This window comes from Notolabrus celidotus, chromosome 17 (genome assembly GCF_009762535.1).
Source record: "Notolabrus celidotus isolate fNotCel1 chromosome 17, fNotCel1.pri, whole genome shotgun sequence".
Taxonomy (NCBI): domain Eukaryota; kingdom Metazoa; phylum Chordata; class Actinopteri; order Labriformes; family Labridae; genus Notolabrus; species Notolabrus celidotus.
In genome coordinates this window covers 18,367,100-18,383,705 of record NC_048288.1, presented here as the reverse complement: position 1 = coordinate 18,383,705, position 16,606 = coordinate 18,367,100, and the positions used below count along the sequence as shown (strand labels likewise).

At 39.8% G+C, this 16,606-nt stretch overlaps 1 protein-coding gene across 1 annotated transcript in view; it reads right to left on the bottom strand.

Annotated features, from left to right (window-relative positions):
• The window catches only part of ntng1a (netrin g1a), a 337,096-nt gene that overhangs the window by 261,563 nt on the left and 58,927 nt on the right, over positions 1-16,606 (bottom strand). Inside the window, exons 4-6 of the mRNA XM_034705917.1 lie at positions 13,253-13,326; positions 11,283-11,297; positions 10,857-11,008 (exon numbers count right to left, since the gene is read on the bottom strand). The gene's annotated coding sequence lies outside the window, so the exon portion shown is untranslated. The remainder of the gene's footprint in view (positions 1-10,856; positions 11,009-11,282; positions 11,298-13,252; positions 13,327-16,606) is intronic.

The following is a 16,606-nucleotide window of genomic DNA, read 5'->3' as shown; positions in this document are numbered from 1 at the left end:
GAAAACATGTCTGTGTGTGTTTGTGTATGTGTGTGTTTGTGTGACTGTGTGACTGTGTTGTGTGCTCTGTTTAACGGCAGTCAGCCATGCATGAGGAATATACAGATTAGATAAGTGACTATCACTTAAATTATTTCTCTGTGCTGGGATTGTTGCCGCACATTACCTTTCCTAATACCAAGTCCCATCATATCGTAACCTCACCATCTGTCAGCTGTTATGTAACCTTTCACATTCATTTCCAGCTGGTTCATAACTTTCAAGGGACGCTGAGTTTAATAGTTTCAATATTATTTTACTGCCAATTCTTTGCAAGCTGCGCTATTATTCTGTTGTCTTTCCCTTAGATTTAGTCCCCACAGTTCTTTGTATTCATCTCCTTCCTCTCCAACTCTGCGTCAGCTCACTGGTAAAGGATTGTAGGTGATGCATTGGAGTCTTTAACAATAGGGCGTTTTCCTCCTTGGCTCAGATGTTTGGACATATGTGAACAGAGCAATGGTACTCTGATGGGCAACAAAACAAGCAAGATCACCTAGAAGAGGTGGTCTCTTCTTGCTCCCAATCAAACCCTAGAACTGTTAGATTGTACTGGGAATGCAATCAACCAAGCACCTGAAACAAAGAGATGCTTCATCCGATGCAACATCAGCAGAGGAGCTGGTGCCAGGCAATGCAGGTCTTCACATTATATGTCACATTCACCCATCAACACCACAGTCACACACTGATGGCATAGGCTACTATTGTAGATGACCATCAGTGATAACTAATCCCTCAAAGCTCTACTTTTCCTTTGATCCGTCTAATCACAACCAACTGTCCCCACTCCACTCCTGTCTGAATGAAGTTAAAGCATGACCGTCGCACAATTTCCTCCAACTCAACAAAGACAAATCCAAAATCATGCTCATAGGTCCACACTCATCACAGATTCTCTCCTCACTTCAGCTTGGTTCTCCTGTCACCCCCTACTGCAAGAATCTTGGCATCACATTTGATAAAGGCCCTAAACTTCAACCAACATATCCACACCACAGTCCAGTCTTGTTTATATCAGCTAGGCAAAATCTCTCAAAACTCCAGTTAGTCCAAAACGCTGCTGCCAGACTCCTGACACACACCAATAAAAGGGAACACATCACACTTTTTTAGCCTCCCTTCACTGGTTGCCTGTGGGTTTTAGAATTGATTTTAAGATTTTAACTCTCACTTTTAAAGCAATAAATGGACTGGCCCCTGAGTACCTAAGTGAATGCCTTAAAATGTATGTCCCCAACTGTTAGCTGAGATCTTCAGGCAGGTCCCTCTTGGAACTCCCAAGGGCGAAGAAAAAAAAAAATAGAGGCGACCAGGCCTTTGCTCTGGAATGACCTCCCGAAGGAGATCAGGCAAGCCACATCCTTGTCCTCTTTTAAATCTCTTTTAAAAACACACTTTTTTAAATGTGCTTTTATTTCTTAACTCATCACTGACTTTTTAATTTCTGCATGTTTTTTATTATTGTCTTTTACTTAACTCATTTTAGCTCTCCTTACCTTTGTCATGTACTTTATTGATTTCACTCGCTATGGCTTGCACTCTGCAAAGCACTTTGTAAACATGTTTTTAAAAGGTGCTATATAAATAACATGTATTATTATTTTTATTAACTAATCCTGTTCTCACACGGCTGGCACAGCCTCCAGAGGCAGTTTTGAGGTTAAGTATCTTGCTCAAGGACACTGAAGCACAGACAGCAGGACCTGAGATCATACCACAAACTCTGCCATTGGGACACAGCTGCCCCTTAGTGACACGCTAGGACTCGACACAACATCTACTGGTTCAACAATAGATAGAGTTTAACCATTGAACCAGGGAAGTTTGTCCTTATCATTCAACCTCCACTTTCACCAAGCGAGTCTCGTACCTTTATGGACTGCTATGCAAGTTTTTTGCAAATGCCCTTTTTTACTTGTGTTGAAGTTAATGAATGAGGTTATATGTCAGGGGAATTTTACTTTCACTTTATAATCAAATGTTAAGACAAAGCAGTGTTTCATAGCAACTATTTTGTAGAATGATAACCATAAAAATGCAATAATTCCCATATCTTATTCAACTATTTTTTAACAATTTAACATCACTCACACCCACTCTGTAAGACCATTTTATTACCCCTGTGCTAGAAGGTTCTGTCCATCTGAAGCCATTGGGATGGAGCTTTGTAAAGTGAACCGTCTCTTGTTGAAGTAATTAGAAAATTCTGTTTGTCAAGCATGGATTCTGTATTTCTCCCTCATAGTATTATTCTATCCTTATTATTCCATCCTAATATCTCACACATCAAAGACAGCATAAATTATTATAGATGCTGTTTCCAGTCAGGTGAATTATGCCCTCCACATGTTGGTGTACTCTCCTGCACAGATTAGCTGCCTTCTTTAGCTGGTTGAAGTTTTAGGGGCAAACAGGGGTGAGGTTGAGCTTTGTTTCTGGGTTGGAGAGAAGTTAGTCCCCGACTACAAAGAGCACCTGAATCCCCTTAATTCCCCTGAACAGAGCTAGAGAGACACAAAGAGACAAGGACGAAGACACAGAGGCCCCTGGAAAGTATTTCTTAACTTTATTTTATTCCGGCTGCATTACTGTCTTTACTTACATCTATCAGCATTCACTTATTGCAATTCTGCATCAGATTTGAGGGACAAAACAGACAAAATAAATGAAACACTGCAGTGCGTGTGTCTGCTTGACATCCTCTCAGTTTATTTCCAGACTGATAAAAGTTTACAGCCCGTGTAAAGCTCCTCTAACAGCTGCTCGAAATGTGATGGTGGATTCATGAGACAAATGTGTGCTGAATTCCACACAAGCAGATTCACACAGATGAGTTACTTTTGGTTTAAGTATATTAACAGTTCAGATGGCATTCCTTATTTAGTCTTTAATATCTTATTGAATAAAAACGCCTCTCAAACAACCATGGTGTGTTTCCAGAGCTTTAATATTTTAGGTTTATTTTCTAAAGATCCCTGTCTCCAAAATCCTACAAAAATATTATACAGAGAAGGACTGATCAGCAATGATGACTTTTGTCCGCCTTAAACCCTCCTTCCTTTTCATCCAAAGTCATAGAGAAGACACCAATCAGATCACTCTTCCTCTGTTGGACAATTTGTGTTAACACTCAATAATACGGAGGTTTTATTATCTAAACTCCAGTGAGAATTCTCCCCTAATGCTCGGCCTGGATGCCCGGTTACAGAGGATAAATTGCTATATTTTTAACATCATTATCATGCTGTTCCGTTCGCTGCTCTTACGCCTTGTAGATAAAAGTGTTGTCATCCTGGAAGACATTGCAATTAGTGATGAAATGCATCATGGGATGAAAGGGGAAACAGGATAAAGATGATGAGATTTTTACTGGAATACTAAAGACACAGTGAAGCCCCTGCACAGTCACAGTGACACACTGACTTCACTAGAACAGACACCATTCACTGGTCATAGTATTCTCAGTAGGAACAGGGTAGGCAATTTTAATCCCATGTGCTTTTTATGTCACATTCTCAACATCCTTTCTTTTTGCTGTGACCACATTTTGGCTCTGCAATGAGGAGGGTGTTTTGGGTGGTATACTGGGGTCCCCTCCACATCTCAGATCTTCACAGAGGGGGCAGGCATTGGACGGGCTTAAAACTGTGCCATATTTACGTGTTAAAAGCAAGCGGCAACCTCTGGTCTAAAAATATGAGTCACATGCGGAAGTGCTAAAAACTGCAGTTCATCGAGAATCCGCTTGAGTCTGGCTCCGGAAGTATCGGAAGTCACATACACATGAATGGGAAAAAGACGATCTTCACAGCAGAAATGAACATGTTTACAGCCTGGTACAAAAGATGAGTGTAGTCTAGATAGCTCATTTCTCGATTGGCTCACATTGTGAGGGGGTGAATTTTTTTCTAACACGACAATTTCAAAGATATTGAGATTACGAGTCCTCTAATGAGAGGCACAGCTGACTGCGGGAACACTGTAGCTATTGGTTAGGAGGCTCAAAGCCCACCTCTTTATGTCACACTGGCTCCACAGCAGCAATATGGCTGCCGCCGACGATTGACCTCAAATCAGAGCTTCAGAAACAGATGGGTGACGTCACGGATACTATGTCCATATTTTATACAGTCTATGGTTAGAAGACAAACTTATTCCCATCGAGCACTTGAAACATATTGCATGAAGAAGGGAGTATTTTTTTTAGCATAGGCTTACGATTAAAAAAGGCTTTAAGGCTTTCTCTCAACAACGTCCAAAACTATGGTGGTCGGGAGGTGTCAGATGATTTAGAAATTCAAAATGCTTTGCCAAAGGGAAAACACAGCGAAATCATCAAAAAGCAAAAATGCAAGAAGCCACAACACCGCCACCAAAAGGACAACAACATATAAACAGCTAAAACGGAAGTATCGCCAGTGCCACTGTAATTCCCAATGGACACCTGTGGATGAGTAGTGACACGGTAAAAGAATGATTTCTTGCTAATGTTAATGATTAACATCGCTTGCCGTTATATAATAATATGATAATACAGACATTAAACAAAATGACTCACTGAGATTGTCAGACGCAATGTTTATCATTGGTGAGCAAACATTATTTTACTCACTTTCACTACTCAATATTCAAGAAAATTCCAGCCCCACTAAAGACTGGCAGCAAATGTTAGCTGGCAGAATTCAGTTTGACATAAAGGATGTAACCTGTAAACTTGGAAATGTAAAATCCTTTGCTTATGAACTTTGTACTTATGCATGGATTATACCTGTAGCAGAGAGAAAATGTGCATTTTTTTTAAACCAAACCACCAAGTTTTTAAAGCACTGATCCTTCACGCTGCAGCAGCATCATGTTGTGATGTGCATTAATACCCTAAGGTCCCCATGAATATTTATATGAAGATTAATTTAGTCTCTTGCTATTAGGACTGTTAATGTTATTATTTTAATCCTGCAAATGTCACAGCCAGGTCATGAGAAAATTGGCAACTTCATGGTACTGTAGCTCTGAATAAACAGGTCTGACCACTGACGGATGGAGCAGCGAGCCCCCCCACAGAGAAGAATTCATGGCCTTGTTCACCACCACCCACAGAGCCAAGATGGTGCAGTTACTTACTAAAAAGAAAAAAACCTCCACAGTCCAACGAGCTGTGATGATCTCTTCACTGCCAACTGGAAAACACAACCCAGAGCATGGCCAAAGAGGATTCTGGGAACAATCAGGGCCTCAAACTTCACACAACAACTGATGAAAATATCCACGAAGACTGAGGCAAGACAGAGATGGTGATATTAAAGCATCAACAAGGTCAACCTCTATTTCATATTAAACAGAAGACTGTGAGAGATCCAAAGGTAAACACACAACACTCGACTGGGGATATTTTGTATTATGTTATTCTCACTGCTTCTCACTGCTTGATGTCACTATCATTGAAACTTCAGACTTCAGGTCTTCAGACGTGTTGGATCAGAGTTGTAAGCATGACTATGGCAAGGTGTAAACCATGCAAACTGAGGCTGTATCTGACCAGATTTTTTAGCCGCACGACTGATGTGAAGTCAGGCCGCATTTCAACTCCATCGTGTGTCACTTGCACCATGAGACATAAGGTTTGATCCTGACCTGATCAGCCAAACTGTTGTTGTATTGGACAGCATTAGCTGGCACAGGTGGTCATGATATTGTGACTAATCTTTGGAGGACCATGTTTATGGATATATTTTATTATTATTATTGACAATTGCTAATCCTCCATCCCAATTTCATCGTAGTGTTTGATGCTTGACAATTGAGATTTGGTTGTGCTTTGTTAACAATTCACTCGTATCTTGTGAGTTCACATCGCACCACGACATACAATCACAAGCCTGAAGCTATCAGCACCTTGAAGGGTCATGTTGAGACACAGTTGTGAAGTTTGAAGAGAGCCATGCTGATGTTCCTGCATTGCTCTGATTACAGTAATGAAGCTTAGAAACATAAGTCCACTTTGTGGAGGCAGCCTCATGCTAATCAGGTCATCACACACCTCCAGAGCTCAGTGTATTGGTTCAGTTTTAACACAGGGAGGGTACATAAGTTAAAAAAGCCCTCTTCCCCACTCTAAAGGCTGATTTATACTTCTGCGTCGAATCGACGGTGTAGCCTATGCCGTGGTTCCATGTAGCTCCCGTACCTATGCAGAGGCCTACGCACGTAGCTGACGTGCACCTCCTCCAAAATGTAACAACCCGTAGAATGGACGCGGACCGCAAACCCTGTGATTGGTCCGCTCGGCGGCAATGTGTTTCCTGCATTTACAGCACTTCCGGGATCCCCGCTCATCGGCCTTGTATTTCATCTCCTCCTCTCTATTCTTCATGTAATCATGTCTGTATGATAAACAGCAACATGTATCAGCTGTAGATGAACATAACACGCTCTGAATCAATGTGGAAAAGTAATCAGAGATTGTAGCAGGGACAGAAACAGGCTACTGACTATCAGAGAGACCACACTGCCCTGAGAATTGCTGCGCGTCAAGGACACAGTGATGCACAAGTATGTATTGCTCATGTATGCGTCAGCCACTGCTGCGTAGGAGAGACGCAGAAGTATAAATCAGCCTTGATAATTTTATACAGTCCACTTTTGATACGATGAGATCTGTGACCTCAAGGAGATAACACTGTCATGGTAACCTTTTAAACCATGGATATACACATCTTTATCTTCTTAACTACGCTTTTTAATGTAGTGTTACAGGAAGTCTTTATTCATAATAATCCATACAATCAATAAAAACTGGACCCTTCATTATTTCTCCAGATATCAGGGATATGAAATATTTGAAGGAACTCCCAAGAACTGCCATCACAATAAGCCCAAACAACACTATAGACTGTGGTTCAACATTTCTGCTGCAGAGTTCTGAGGGTCAAAGTCCAAATTATTTAAGTTTATAGTAAATCCCCTGTGCTCAAGTGTTTCCAGAGGACAAAAGAAAACACTTGAAGAGACAGTTTCATGACACAGCCTTTAATAGAAAACCTGTGCTACATGAATCTTTGAAACAGCCGGTGCTTTAAGTGACCGTTTGAATATAGAAACTGGTGGCTCTGTAGGGTGTATCAGTGTGGATGTAATGTCCTGTCCTCACAGATCGATGTGTAGAAAACACAACACTACGCCGCTTCATCAACAAAGCAGAAAGTCCTCAAACTGAGTTTTCATGTGGAGGTTCAGCTGGTGTCATGGTAATCAGGTTTGTATTCTGTGAGTGAAGTATGATGTATGAGCATCTGCCTTTAAATGAGTTTACACTAGAGTCAGCGGCGGTATCTCTGGTGGAGGTAATCATTTCCCGTTCTGTCTTTAAAGCTGTGAGATGGAGGAAGGTGCAGCAGAGGTGGGAGAGAGCAGATGGATATTAGGCTGACTTTTGAGGAATGGAAGGCAAACAAAAGGGTAACGGGGGAGGAAGGCAAACTCAATCTTCCATTTCAGATGCTTTTTTTCCCTTCATATCTGTCATGGCTTTTATGTGAGTGTCCTAATGACAGCAGGCTGTAAACAGAGAGGTGAAGACACACACTGCAATGACATTTTCCTGGCACATGTGGAGACGCAGCACATGCAGACACAAAACAACCACACAGAAGGGCAGCGATGCCGAAAACAGAGGGAACAAAGTGGGAAGTTTTAAGGATAAGGAGAACTTTATGAAGTTTTAAAGTTTCAATTTGATAAGACAACCCTTCAATTCTTCTTTCAAAACTCTTCGTCGGTCGTCATTTTAAATCACAAAGGTGTTGGCTGGGTAGGAATTAGGGGCAGAATGTTAAAGAAGTGAAAACACCTGTCTGTTTTTTGGCTGTGGAAAAAAGCAAGCAGCAAAGCCTATTGTTATAAAATGAAGCCAATGCCCAGGTGCTGAAAAACAGCAGTTCCTTAATAGTGTCCACTTGAAAATCCGAGATGTGGCGGATTTGAAGAATTAAAACTTGAACCTTGTTTGTACTTAAAGTACTAGATCTAATTTAACAAAGAAAGTGACCTTATCTGCCATCGACTCATAATGATGGGAATGAGGGCCAACTTCTCTTCTCTGTTTTACTGGTGTAGCCAGCGAACTCTGATAAATGACCTCAGGCCAAGACTCTCTTTTCTGTGCGTTCCATTGTTTACGGTCCAATCAACAAAATGAGAAGCGACCGTGTGTTCTGATCAAAAGACAACACAATTGCGGCAGAAATGTCTGTAAAATAAACTGTCATCTTGGTCCTTCGCATCCTCCTAATGCCTGGCATACATTACAGGATTCTTCAAACCTTCAAACATTTAGAGACCACACACTTGATGATAAGAAAAGACAGATCACACAAGATCTCTCTTCTTCTGATCTTACAGTGTGTGGTGTGCACTACGGAGCACACCACACACTAACCGATTCTTCAGCAGAGTATCAGGTTCTTCACGCTCAATATTCCAAATGTTGCGTAGTAAACGTGACTTTGGTGTAAACAAATATGTCGGACGAACAGGAAAAAGCAATGATGATTGTTTTCGGCCTCTTACTTTCCGAAAACACACACAAAAAAGAAAAACGGTTATGGAAAAAATCATGGAGACGGCGGTAATGTGGGCTGTATGCATTACAGCACGAGTTGTATTCATTACAGCGGTGAGTTTTAGCCTGATCCATGTTTTTGTTTGTCTTTACTTCCTTTTCTGTCAGTCAGCTGAGTCAGCTCGTGTCTTGATTGGCTTTTGTTCCGGTACACGTGACATTACACCCTGTGCGTGCTCGGCTCCTCTTGGAGCATCCCACACACTACAGGATTTCTAGTCGCAAATATTAAACATGTTCATTATTTACGATCTCTCCTTCTGAGGCCTTACGAGCGGCTCTGACCGGACAAAATCACTCTTAACACACCCCACACCACAGGAAAATCAGACACCATGTTGTTTTGAAAACATCAGACAATCAGGCCTTTGCTGGCTTTGATCGTAAGGGGGAGATCGGGACAAAAATAAGTAAGACTATCCTGTAGTGTGTAGCTGCCTTAAGGATGAATTGGTTTGTGGTGAGTCTCAGTTTCACTGTATACAGAAAGCTACACAGATGCTTAACTTTGGCTTACTGCAGCAGCATGAAGCCTGAAAAAGAGACTGATTTTGTTGTATTTAACGGGTCCTGAATTTGCTGAAGTAACAACCTCATGATGCAGATTCGTAAAAGTCAAAAATCAAGCTTTTTCAAGGCTGTCCTCAAGAGGAGAAGAAAACAACTTTTAAAATGTGTGTTTGTTGAACAGATGGTCTGTTCTTAAACTCAGATATCTGTTTATAGAAAGAAAGAAATTGTCCTCAGATTACCATCAATGGGAGCCAGGATGTCATTACGCTGGAATGTGTTCCTCCTGTTTTTGCTGTCCGTACAGACGTTTTTTCCTGCAGTCACCAAAGCTTGCTGATACCTCATTCAACGATGCTACTCAGACTACAAACCACATGCAACAACCCCAACTTCAGGGTACAGATTAATTTTTTTAACCCTCCTGTTATGTTGTGGGTCAATTTGACCAATTTTAAAGTTCAATAATCTAAAGAAAAATGTTTAAAGAATTTTTTCGGTATGAAACTTCTTCTGCTTGGCTTAATTAGCACAATCAACATATAGAATAATTTATCAACATCACTTCATAAAACAAATAAATAAAACAAAATGGACAAAAACTGTTGTGTATTATGTAAAGGTATAATGTAAAACTATTGTAATTATATTTTTCCAATGAACATTAAAAAAACTAGTGAATTATCCTCATTGAACCATGATCTGTGAGAACACCATTGCACTAAATATTGATTTAAATAGTTAGTAATGGAGTTAATAATGAGTTTTAAAAATGTTTATTGGGATTTTTTGGGTTCTGACACTTTTGGATCATTAAATATGCCTCGGGTCAAATTGACCCAGGAACATTATTGCTGTCCCTAAGAAGCGAACATAACAGGAGGGTTAATGTAGAGTCTGATTAAAGAATGATGAATTACATAACTGGTGACACATGGGATTTTACTAATTACAAATCAAAATGGTCTTGTGTCATCTACCCTAAACACTTTTTTATTCAGATGCACTTTATGAGAACCAAATATTGTATGGGAAGATTTGCTATCTACTGGTCAAAACACTCAGAACAAACCACAGTTCTGTTAGAGAAAAGTTTTTCTTTTGACAGAGGAGGTTATGTAAGAGTGAAAGATGCAACACAGCTAATAAGCTGTGAAAGCTTTGTCTATCTTGGACTCTTCAGCTCTCCGTTCCCACAAAGGTCAGCTCTGTCAGGGCAGCTTCTTATTGGTCAGTGATGCAAATTTGTATGCAAACCCTCTGAACCCTGCAAATAACGCAGTGTGCACAACAGTATTTTTACTTATAGTGATGTCATTTCCTCAAGTATCTCCAAATGCTTCATATCCCTAAAATCTGTAAGAGCTAAAGGTTATATTAGTCATCCTTGAGTTGTTATCCTTTTTATTTAAGATCAGATGAAACAGCATTATGCAACCAGAAACCCCAGATTTGTGACCTTTCATAGAGTTAAAGTTCATGAATGTAGAACTAAGCAATTTAGAAAATTAATGGATTCATTACGGGATTTACAAATTGATAAATGGATTTAGAATTTTTGTTCTGTCTGTTTTTTGAATTGTAAACATAGTGAGCATCTATCTCTGTAAGGTCAAATATCAGTTCAATAACATCTCCTGAATTTTACCTGCAGACCAAGAAACAACTGTTGTGTAATGTTACAGACCTTAGGGAGATTATATGCAGGTTTTTACTGGCACATTCAAAGTTTTCAGGGTTCCACGAAGCCACATCTTTGCCAGATATCAGAAGTAAAGATCCAGGAAGACTTTCAGAAGTTGGCCCACTGGTTAAACACTGTAACTAGGCAACAGAGGCCTGTGAAGGAAAGGTGACCAAGAACTTTAAACCTCTAAGTTCCTCTGCAGAGATGACAAAACCTTCCACAAAGACTGTAGCAATCCATCAATCTGGACTTTATTATGTTGTGGCCAAACAAAAAAAAAAGGCATGCATGTGACATCCTGGCTGCAGTCTGCAAAAACACGAAAAGGCTCTCTGGACTGAGAGGAAGTGAATACTGTGGCCTGGATGTAAGAGCTATTTCTGGTGAAATGCCAAGGTGAAGCGGGCTGGAGGTGGTCTTATTTACCTGCATGTGAGATTTCTGGGTTGAGGAAATGATGAAACGAGTCAGGAGGAGTAGAAAATATAGCAGAAACCTTGTTCCAAGGAACAGAACCTTGGATTTAACAGAAACAGATGACACACAGCTGAGAAAACACTGCAGTGTTAAAGTCTGAAAATTCAGAACGTCTAACGCAACAACATTTCATTTTAATTCAACATCTGCACATCATTCTGCTACAACGCTACACTATGCTGTTTTCCCTATTGCAAGATGAGAGTCTCTCTAATTAACTGTTTTGATTAGAAACTCAGAGGACAACTGATGGGAAATGTGTCATTAAATTAGTGAAATTCTCCTCATCCTTTACGTTTGAAAAAATGCCCCTCCAAAAACAAGAAAAAAAATGATTTCAAGGTACTTTTACCTTGATAAAAGCGAAAAAATCTGCCAATAGAACAAGTGAAAATTTGCTTGGTAAGATTTCTTAAAATAAGACGTAATATTTAGAAAATTGTAACCTTAAAATTAGCAGAGAAAACTTTTTTATTTTTTTATTTTAAGCAATATTTTACCAGTATTTTAAAGCTTAGTGTCTCAGAATAAGCCAGGAATGCAAAAAAATAGTATTTTTCACTCAAAAAAAGATTTTTGCACTAATACATTTCATGTCAACTTCTTCATTTGAGATATATTCATCTTATTTTTAGTTGTATTATAGCGGCACTTCTCTAGGTTTAAGACCATCTTGTACTTGAAATAAGATTACAAAGTTTCATTTGAGCATTTTGAGATATAATGTCTTCTCATAGTGAGCTGGATATACTAATATTCAGTCATGTTGTTTTTTAGGATAAGCCATAAACCTTGTTTCTTCTAGATTACAACTCTAAAAAAGATAATTTCATGATTGTTGACTTAATATATTTAAGAGGCATTGTCTTAAAACAAGTCCCTCTATCTTGCTCAAATGTTACTTGTTAAGTAAATTTATCTTAAATCAAGTGGGATAAGACATTTTGACTAAAAATGAGACAATTTCACTTGGTAAGATTTTGAGTTTTTGTAGTGTACTGCTAATGTTTTTAACGGTGGTCTAAAACTATCTCCTGTTGTTTTATGTCAGTTAATTAAGACCTTGGCACGAACACTCCCAATCATAGGACAGAGTGTTCAAACTTCCAAAACTGAGCAATGTAAAGTATGGTGTTAGTGTGAATTTAGTGAATCAAGCTAGAGGAGATCTGTATTGAACCAAGGACATCCAACCCAAATCCAGACATGCTAGGTCATAAAAATGATGTTTGCTAGTGGTTAAGGTCGAAGTGTACGACTTTACCGTTCCTCAAAAGAAACATCAGAAGGTGTAAAATCAAAACTGTGCTAATCCAGAATGAATCAGCGTTGCATAATTTGTACTGATGTAATACTTCTGGAATTTACTACTACATTTAAACCTCAATAAGGACTCTGCCACAGTCTGGTACTCATCCCATATTTTATTGATGTTGTGGTGCTTCACTTTGCAGTGAGAGCCCTGTGTGGGATCTGTGGACACTCTGAGGCCTCAGTCTTCAGTTGACTGTTAAATATTACATCATGATGAACCGCCTCTCATCCACCTTGGTCAAGGGACCAGCCACGACTGTGGTTAACTTTTGAATCAATCTACCCTGTTGCCTCCAGGCATGAATGGAGGCTCCCAGCAGTGTGTGAAGTGGACTTTGTCTGTTTTTTTTCATGGAAGAACAGGATTTAAGAGGTCTCGCAGGCATTTTATTTATTTACTGGATCTACTTTCTGCTCACAAGAAATTCTCAAAGTTTGAGATAACCAATAGTTCATGGCATTGGGAAATACATGTTTGCCTTTTGGCTACACACTGTTTTGAAGACGAGGATGCAGCCATTGGTTTGTAAACTATTGTTATGAAGCCTCAGGTTTGATTCTTTGGCTGCCACCATCTTGCAGTGTCCTCAGTGACCTTTACTTACTTGTGACCTGGTCCACAGAAACAAGCCAGCACACCGGCCTTTCAGGATTCAGGGTTGGTCCTATAAACAGCATCCTGTGAAAAAATAAATAAATAAAATATATTTTCACAAACTACAGAAACAAAATCCTGTCTTTTAGTACAAGATAACACTTAACAAGAGATTTTTCAGGTCGTTGTGGTGATGCCCTGTCAGTCAAAGGTAGCCCCGGCTTAAATCCTCCCCTGCTACCGGGTCCCTTTGACTTTAAATGGGACCATAATTTTGCTAAACCACCATCATGCTGTTTTTTGAAGACTTGAAATTGGAGTTTGAGACCAAAAGCTCAATCAGATTTCTTTTCACTGCCTCTGGAGTTGCCCCCTGCTGGACATTAAGAAGAATGCAGTTTTAAGACCCCTTTTCACTGACCTTGGATCAGGATGCTGCATTAACTTCTTGTAAAGAATCTATGGTTTTAAAACTTTTTGGAAGCTGAGACAGGTTTTGTAATATCTTACCAGGCCTGGTTTTTGTATAGAGTTCTATTTATCTGCTGTTTTTCATTGTTTCAAGGCTTTTTGTGGAGCTAAGCTAAGCTACGAGTAGTATTGATGGTCTTTTTTAATTCAGATAGAGGGAAATTAAATGCATCAAACACTATTATGACCGGGATTCAATCCTACAACCAGTGTGATGTGGACTATACCCTGTGTACAGTACATGGGACATCTGCTCTACCAGCTGAACTAAACCAGCCCACCTGCCATCATTCATCATATTGAATTTTTAGCCACAAAGAAAACTAGTGAATTTACCTCACTTTTTACTGTTGGTGCTTCATTACCTGGGATTTCATTGTAGTATAAAATCTGCTGCACTAAAGTGAAAAAGCAAAACCGAGTATATATTTTTGCAACCTTTCATCCCAATTTGTGCCTCATAAATAAATACTTCTGTGGCTCTTTTCTGCTGGGTTACCTTTTTCTGCTCTTGTTGTTTTGTAGGAGAGCATTTCTGTTTCTGCTAATTGGTGTCAGCAGTATTCTCATTTGCAGTAGACTGTTCATGTGCATGTTGTTAAGGTTAAATACTTATTAAGCGCAGCTAAACAGTTCCTTTTTTTTACTCAAGTCAACATTTTATTGTTATAAAGTGTGTCCTGTCCTTCACTGATGGAATGAGGTTTTGCTGACGAGAGTCCTGGTCCAAATCTTCTGTACTGAGTTAATCCCCCTCCGTACAGGAGGGATGAGAGGATAGTAAGGACGGTAACATTTTAATTTGGAGATGGTACAGTAGGAACATTGTTTTAATGTTTTCAGAGCTTTACAGGAAAATCTTCCTCTAAGCTTTCAGACCCACAACAACAAAGCTATTTCTTTGATTTTGAATTACAGTGAAAGCCTTCTTCGTGTGTCCCACATAGAAGACGATTAAATTGTGTCATGCTGACCTAACATGTCAAACAATCACTTTATTAAGTTCACCTGGCCTGAATCTGGAGGTCTGTTAAGGCAGAAGATCAACTATTCTTTGAATCTGATGCATCAAAAGACACAGATTTGCTCTTAGAGAGGTCATGAGAGATTAATTTCTCAGCATCTTTATATATTTTTATTTTTGCTAGGTATGACTTTCTCCAATGGCGGCCTCCTTCTTTAATGGACCTTCTATAACTAGGTCAACACCTGACTGAAGCACAGGTACGCGGAGGCCTGCATGAGCCCCCCAAACGTCCGATATAATCCCCCCACCTTTGATCATGATTCCTTCCTAATCCGGTTGAAAGTGTTTGGTGAAGACAGCCAGAGGCGATATGTCTGCTCGAGGTGGGAAACCTGCTTCTTCAGGTGTAGAGACGGCGTTAATTACCTCTCCTCGTAAACTGAAGCTAACCTGAGCGACCAAAGAGAAAGTTAAATCTGTGATTGGATGAATCAGCAGCTCGTACTCTTCGAGTTTTGTTGATGTGAGATGGAAACGCAGCTGGGGAGGCGGGGACGCTCGGCTGCATCCTCTGTGTTCAAACTTCATTATGACTGATTAAAGTGACTTTGAAACAGCACATCATCTGGTCGCATCAGAGGAGTGGATGAGCAGAAGGGAGGGAGTTTCACATAGACCATCCTTTTAATCCTCAACATACATTTTTCATGCGCACACACACACACTCACACACACATCCCGTAACTACAATCACCTTCCACCACCTGCAGAGATGTGACCTTTTGTTCTCTGCCGGTTAAGCTGATAAAATCCGAGGGACTTTGGGACGACATTAGAAGTAATTCTAAAATAATTCATGGAAATTGAGTGAGGCCTAAAGGTGACATCAATAGAGGTACTTTAAAAGTCTGTGTATAAGACACACTTTCAAAACCTTTTTTGTTTCCATCTAAAATACCAGTGTGACCAGTATGAATCTCTCAGAGAGGAATTTTAATGTGGTGTGGTATTCTGCCTCAAAGATGGAGCTGTTAGCTAAAGCTTCATCAAGAACTTTCATGAGTTGTTTTGGTTTGTGTCTTTGATTTCCTGTTTTATTTAGGAGATTTACCTTGTGTTTTGTGTATTGTTTCCTTACTGTCTGTATTACTGATGAGTTGTCCTTATGTCTTCTTTGTGTTGTTTATTAGTGATCCATGTCTTGTGTTGTATTCCTTGCAGGTGTGTATTTCACTTGTGTTTCTTGTTCAGTCTATTGCGTTTCCTGTTTTATTTTATAGTTCTTGCTCCCTGTGTGTCTGGTTTAGTTTTACCTCCTGTCCTTGTGCTTCCCTCCACTTTGATTACCCTTATTAGTTTCACCTGTGTCTTGTGTCGCACCTGTTGCTCGTTAACTGGTGTGTATTTAGTCTCTGTGTTTCCCCCTTCTCTGTTGATTTATTGTGTATTTCATTGCTTCTTTCTTTGTGTCTTTCCTTGTGCTTGGATTTTGTTAACGGACATCTTCAAGTAAATTTTGTTATACCCTTTACCTATGTATTGTTCTTTTGTCTTCATTTCTGCACAGGGGTCCTCCATGTGGGGCACTGTTTCACACAGACCAGGCTGGTGGCGTCACTTTTTAAAAGCTTTTCTGTCTGATTAGGTTATAATCATGCATTCAAAGAAAACAGTTGTATACTATTTAGCAAATAAAGCTTGTGGAGTGCTGGTTTGATTGAAAAAACTCCTCAGTTTAAGACAAGTGGTGGTGTGACTTGGGGTGAGTTGGTTGCTGGCAGTAGGTTCATACCTCACAGCCAGGGGCGATTCTAGGATCAGATGTTTAGGGGTGCTGAGCACCCAGAGAGCTGCCCGGTCGGGCAAGATACATTTCCCTGCTTTGTACATTTTAATGCAATTTCATGAAAGAAAAGTATAACACTT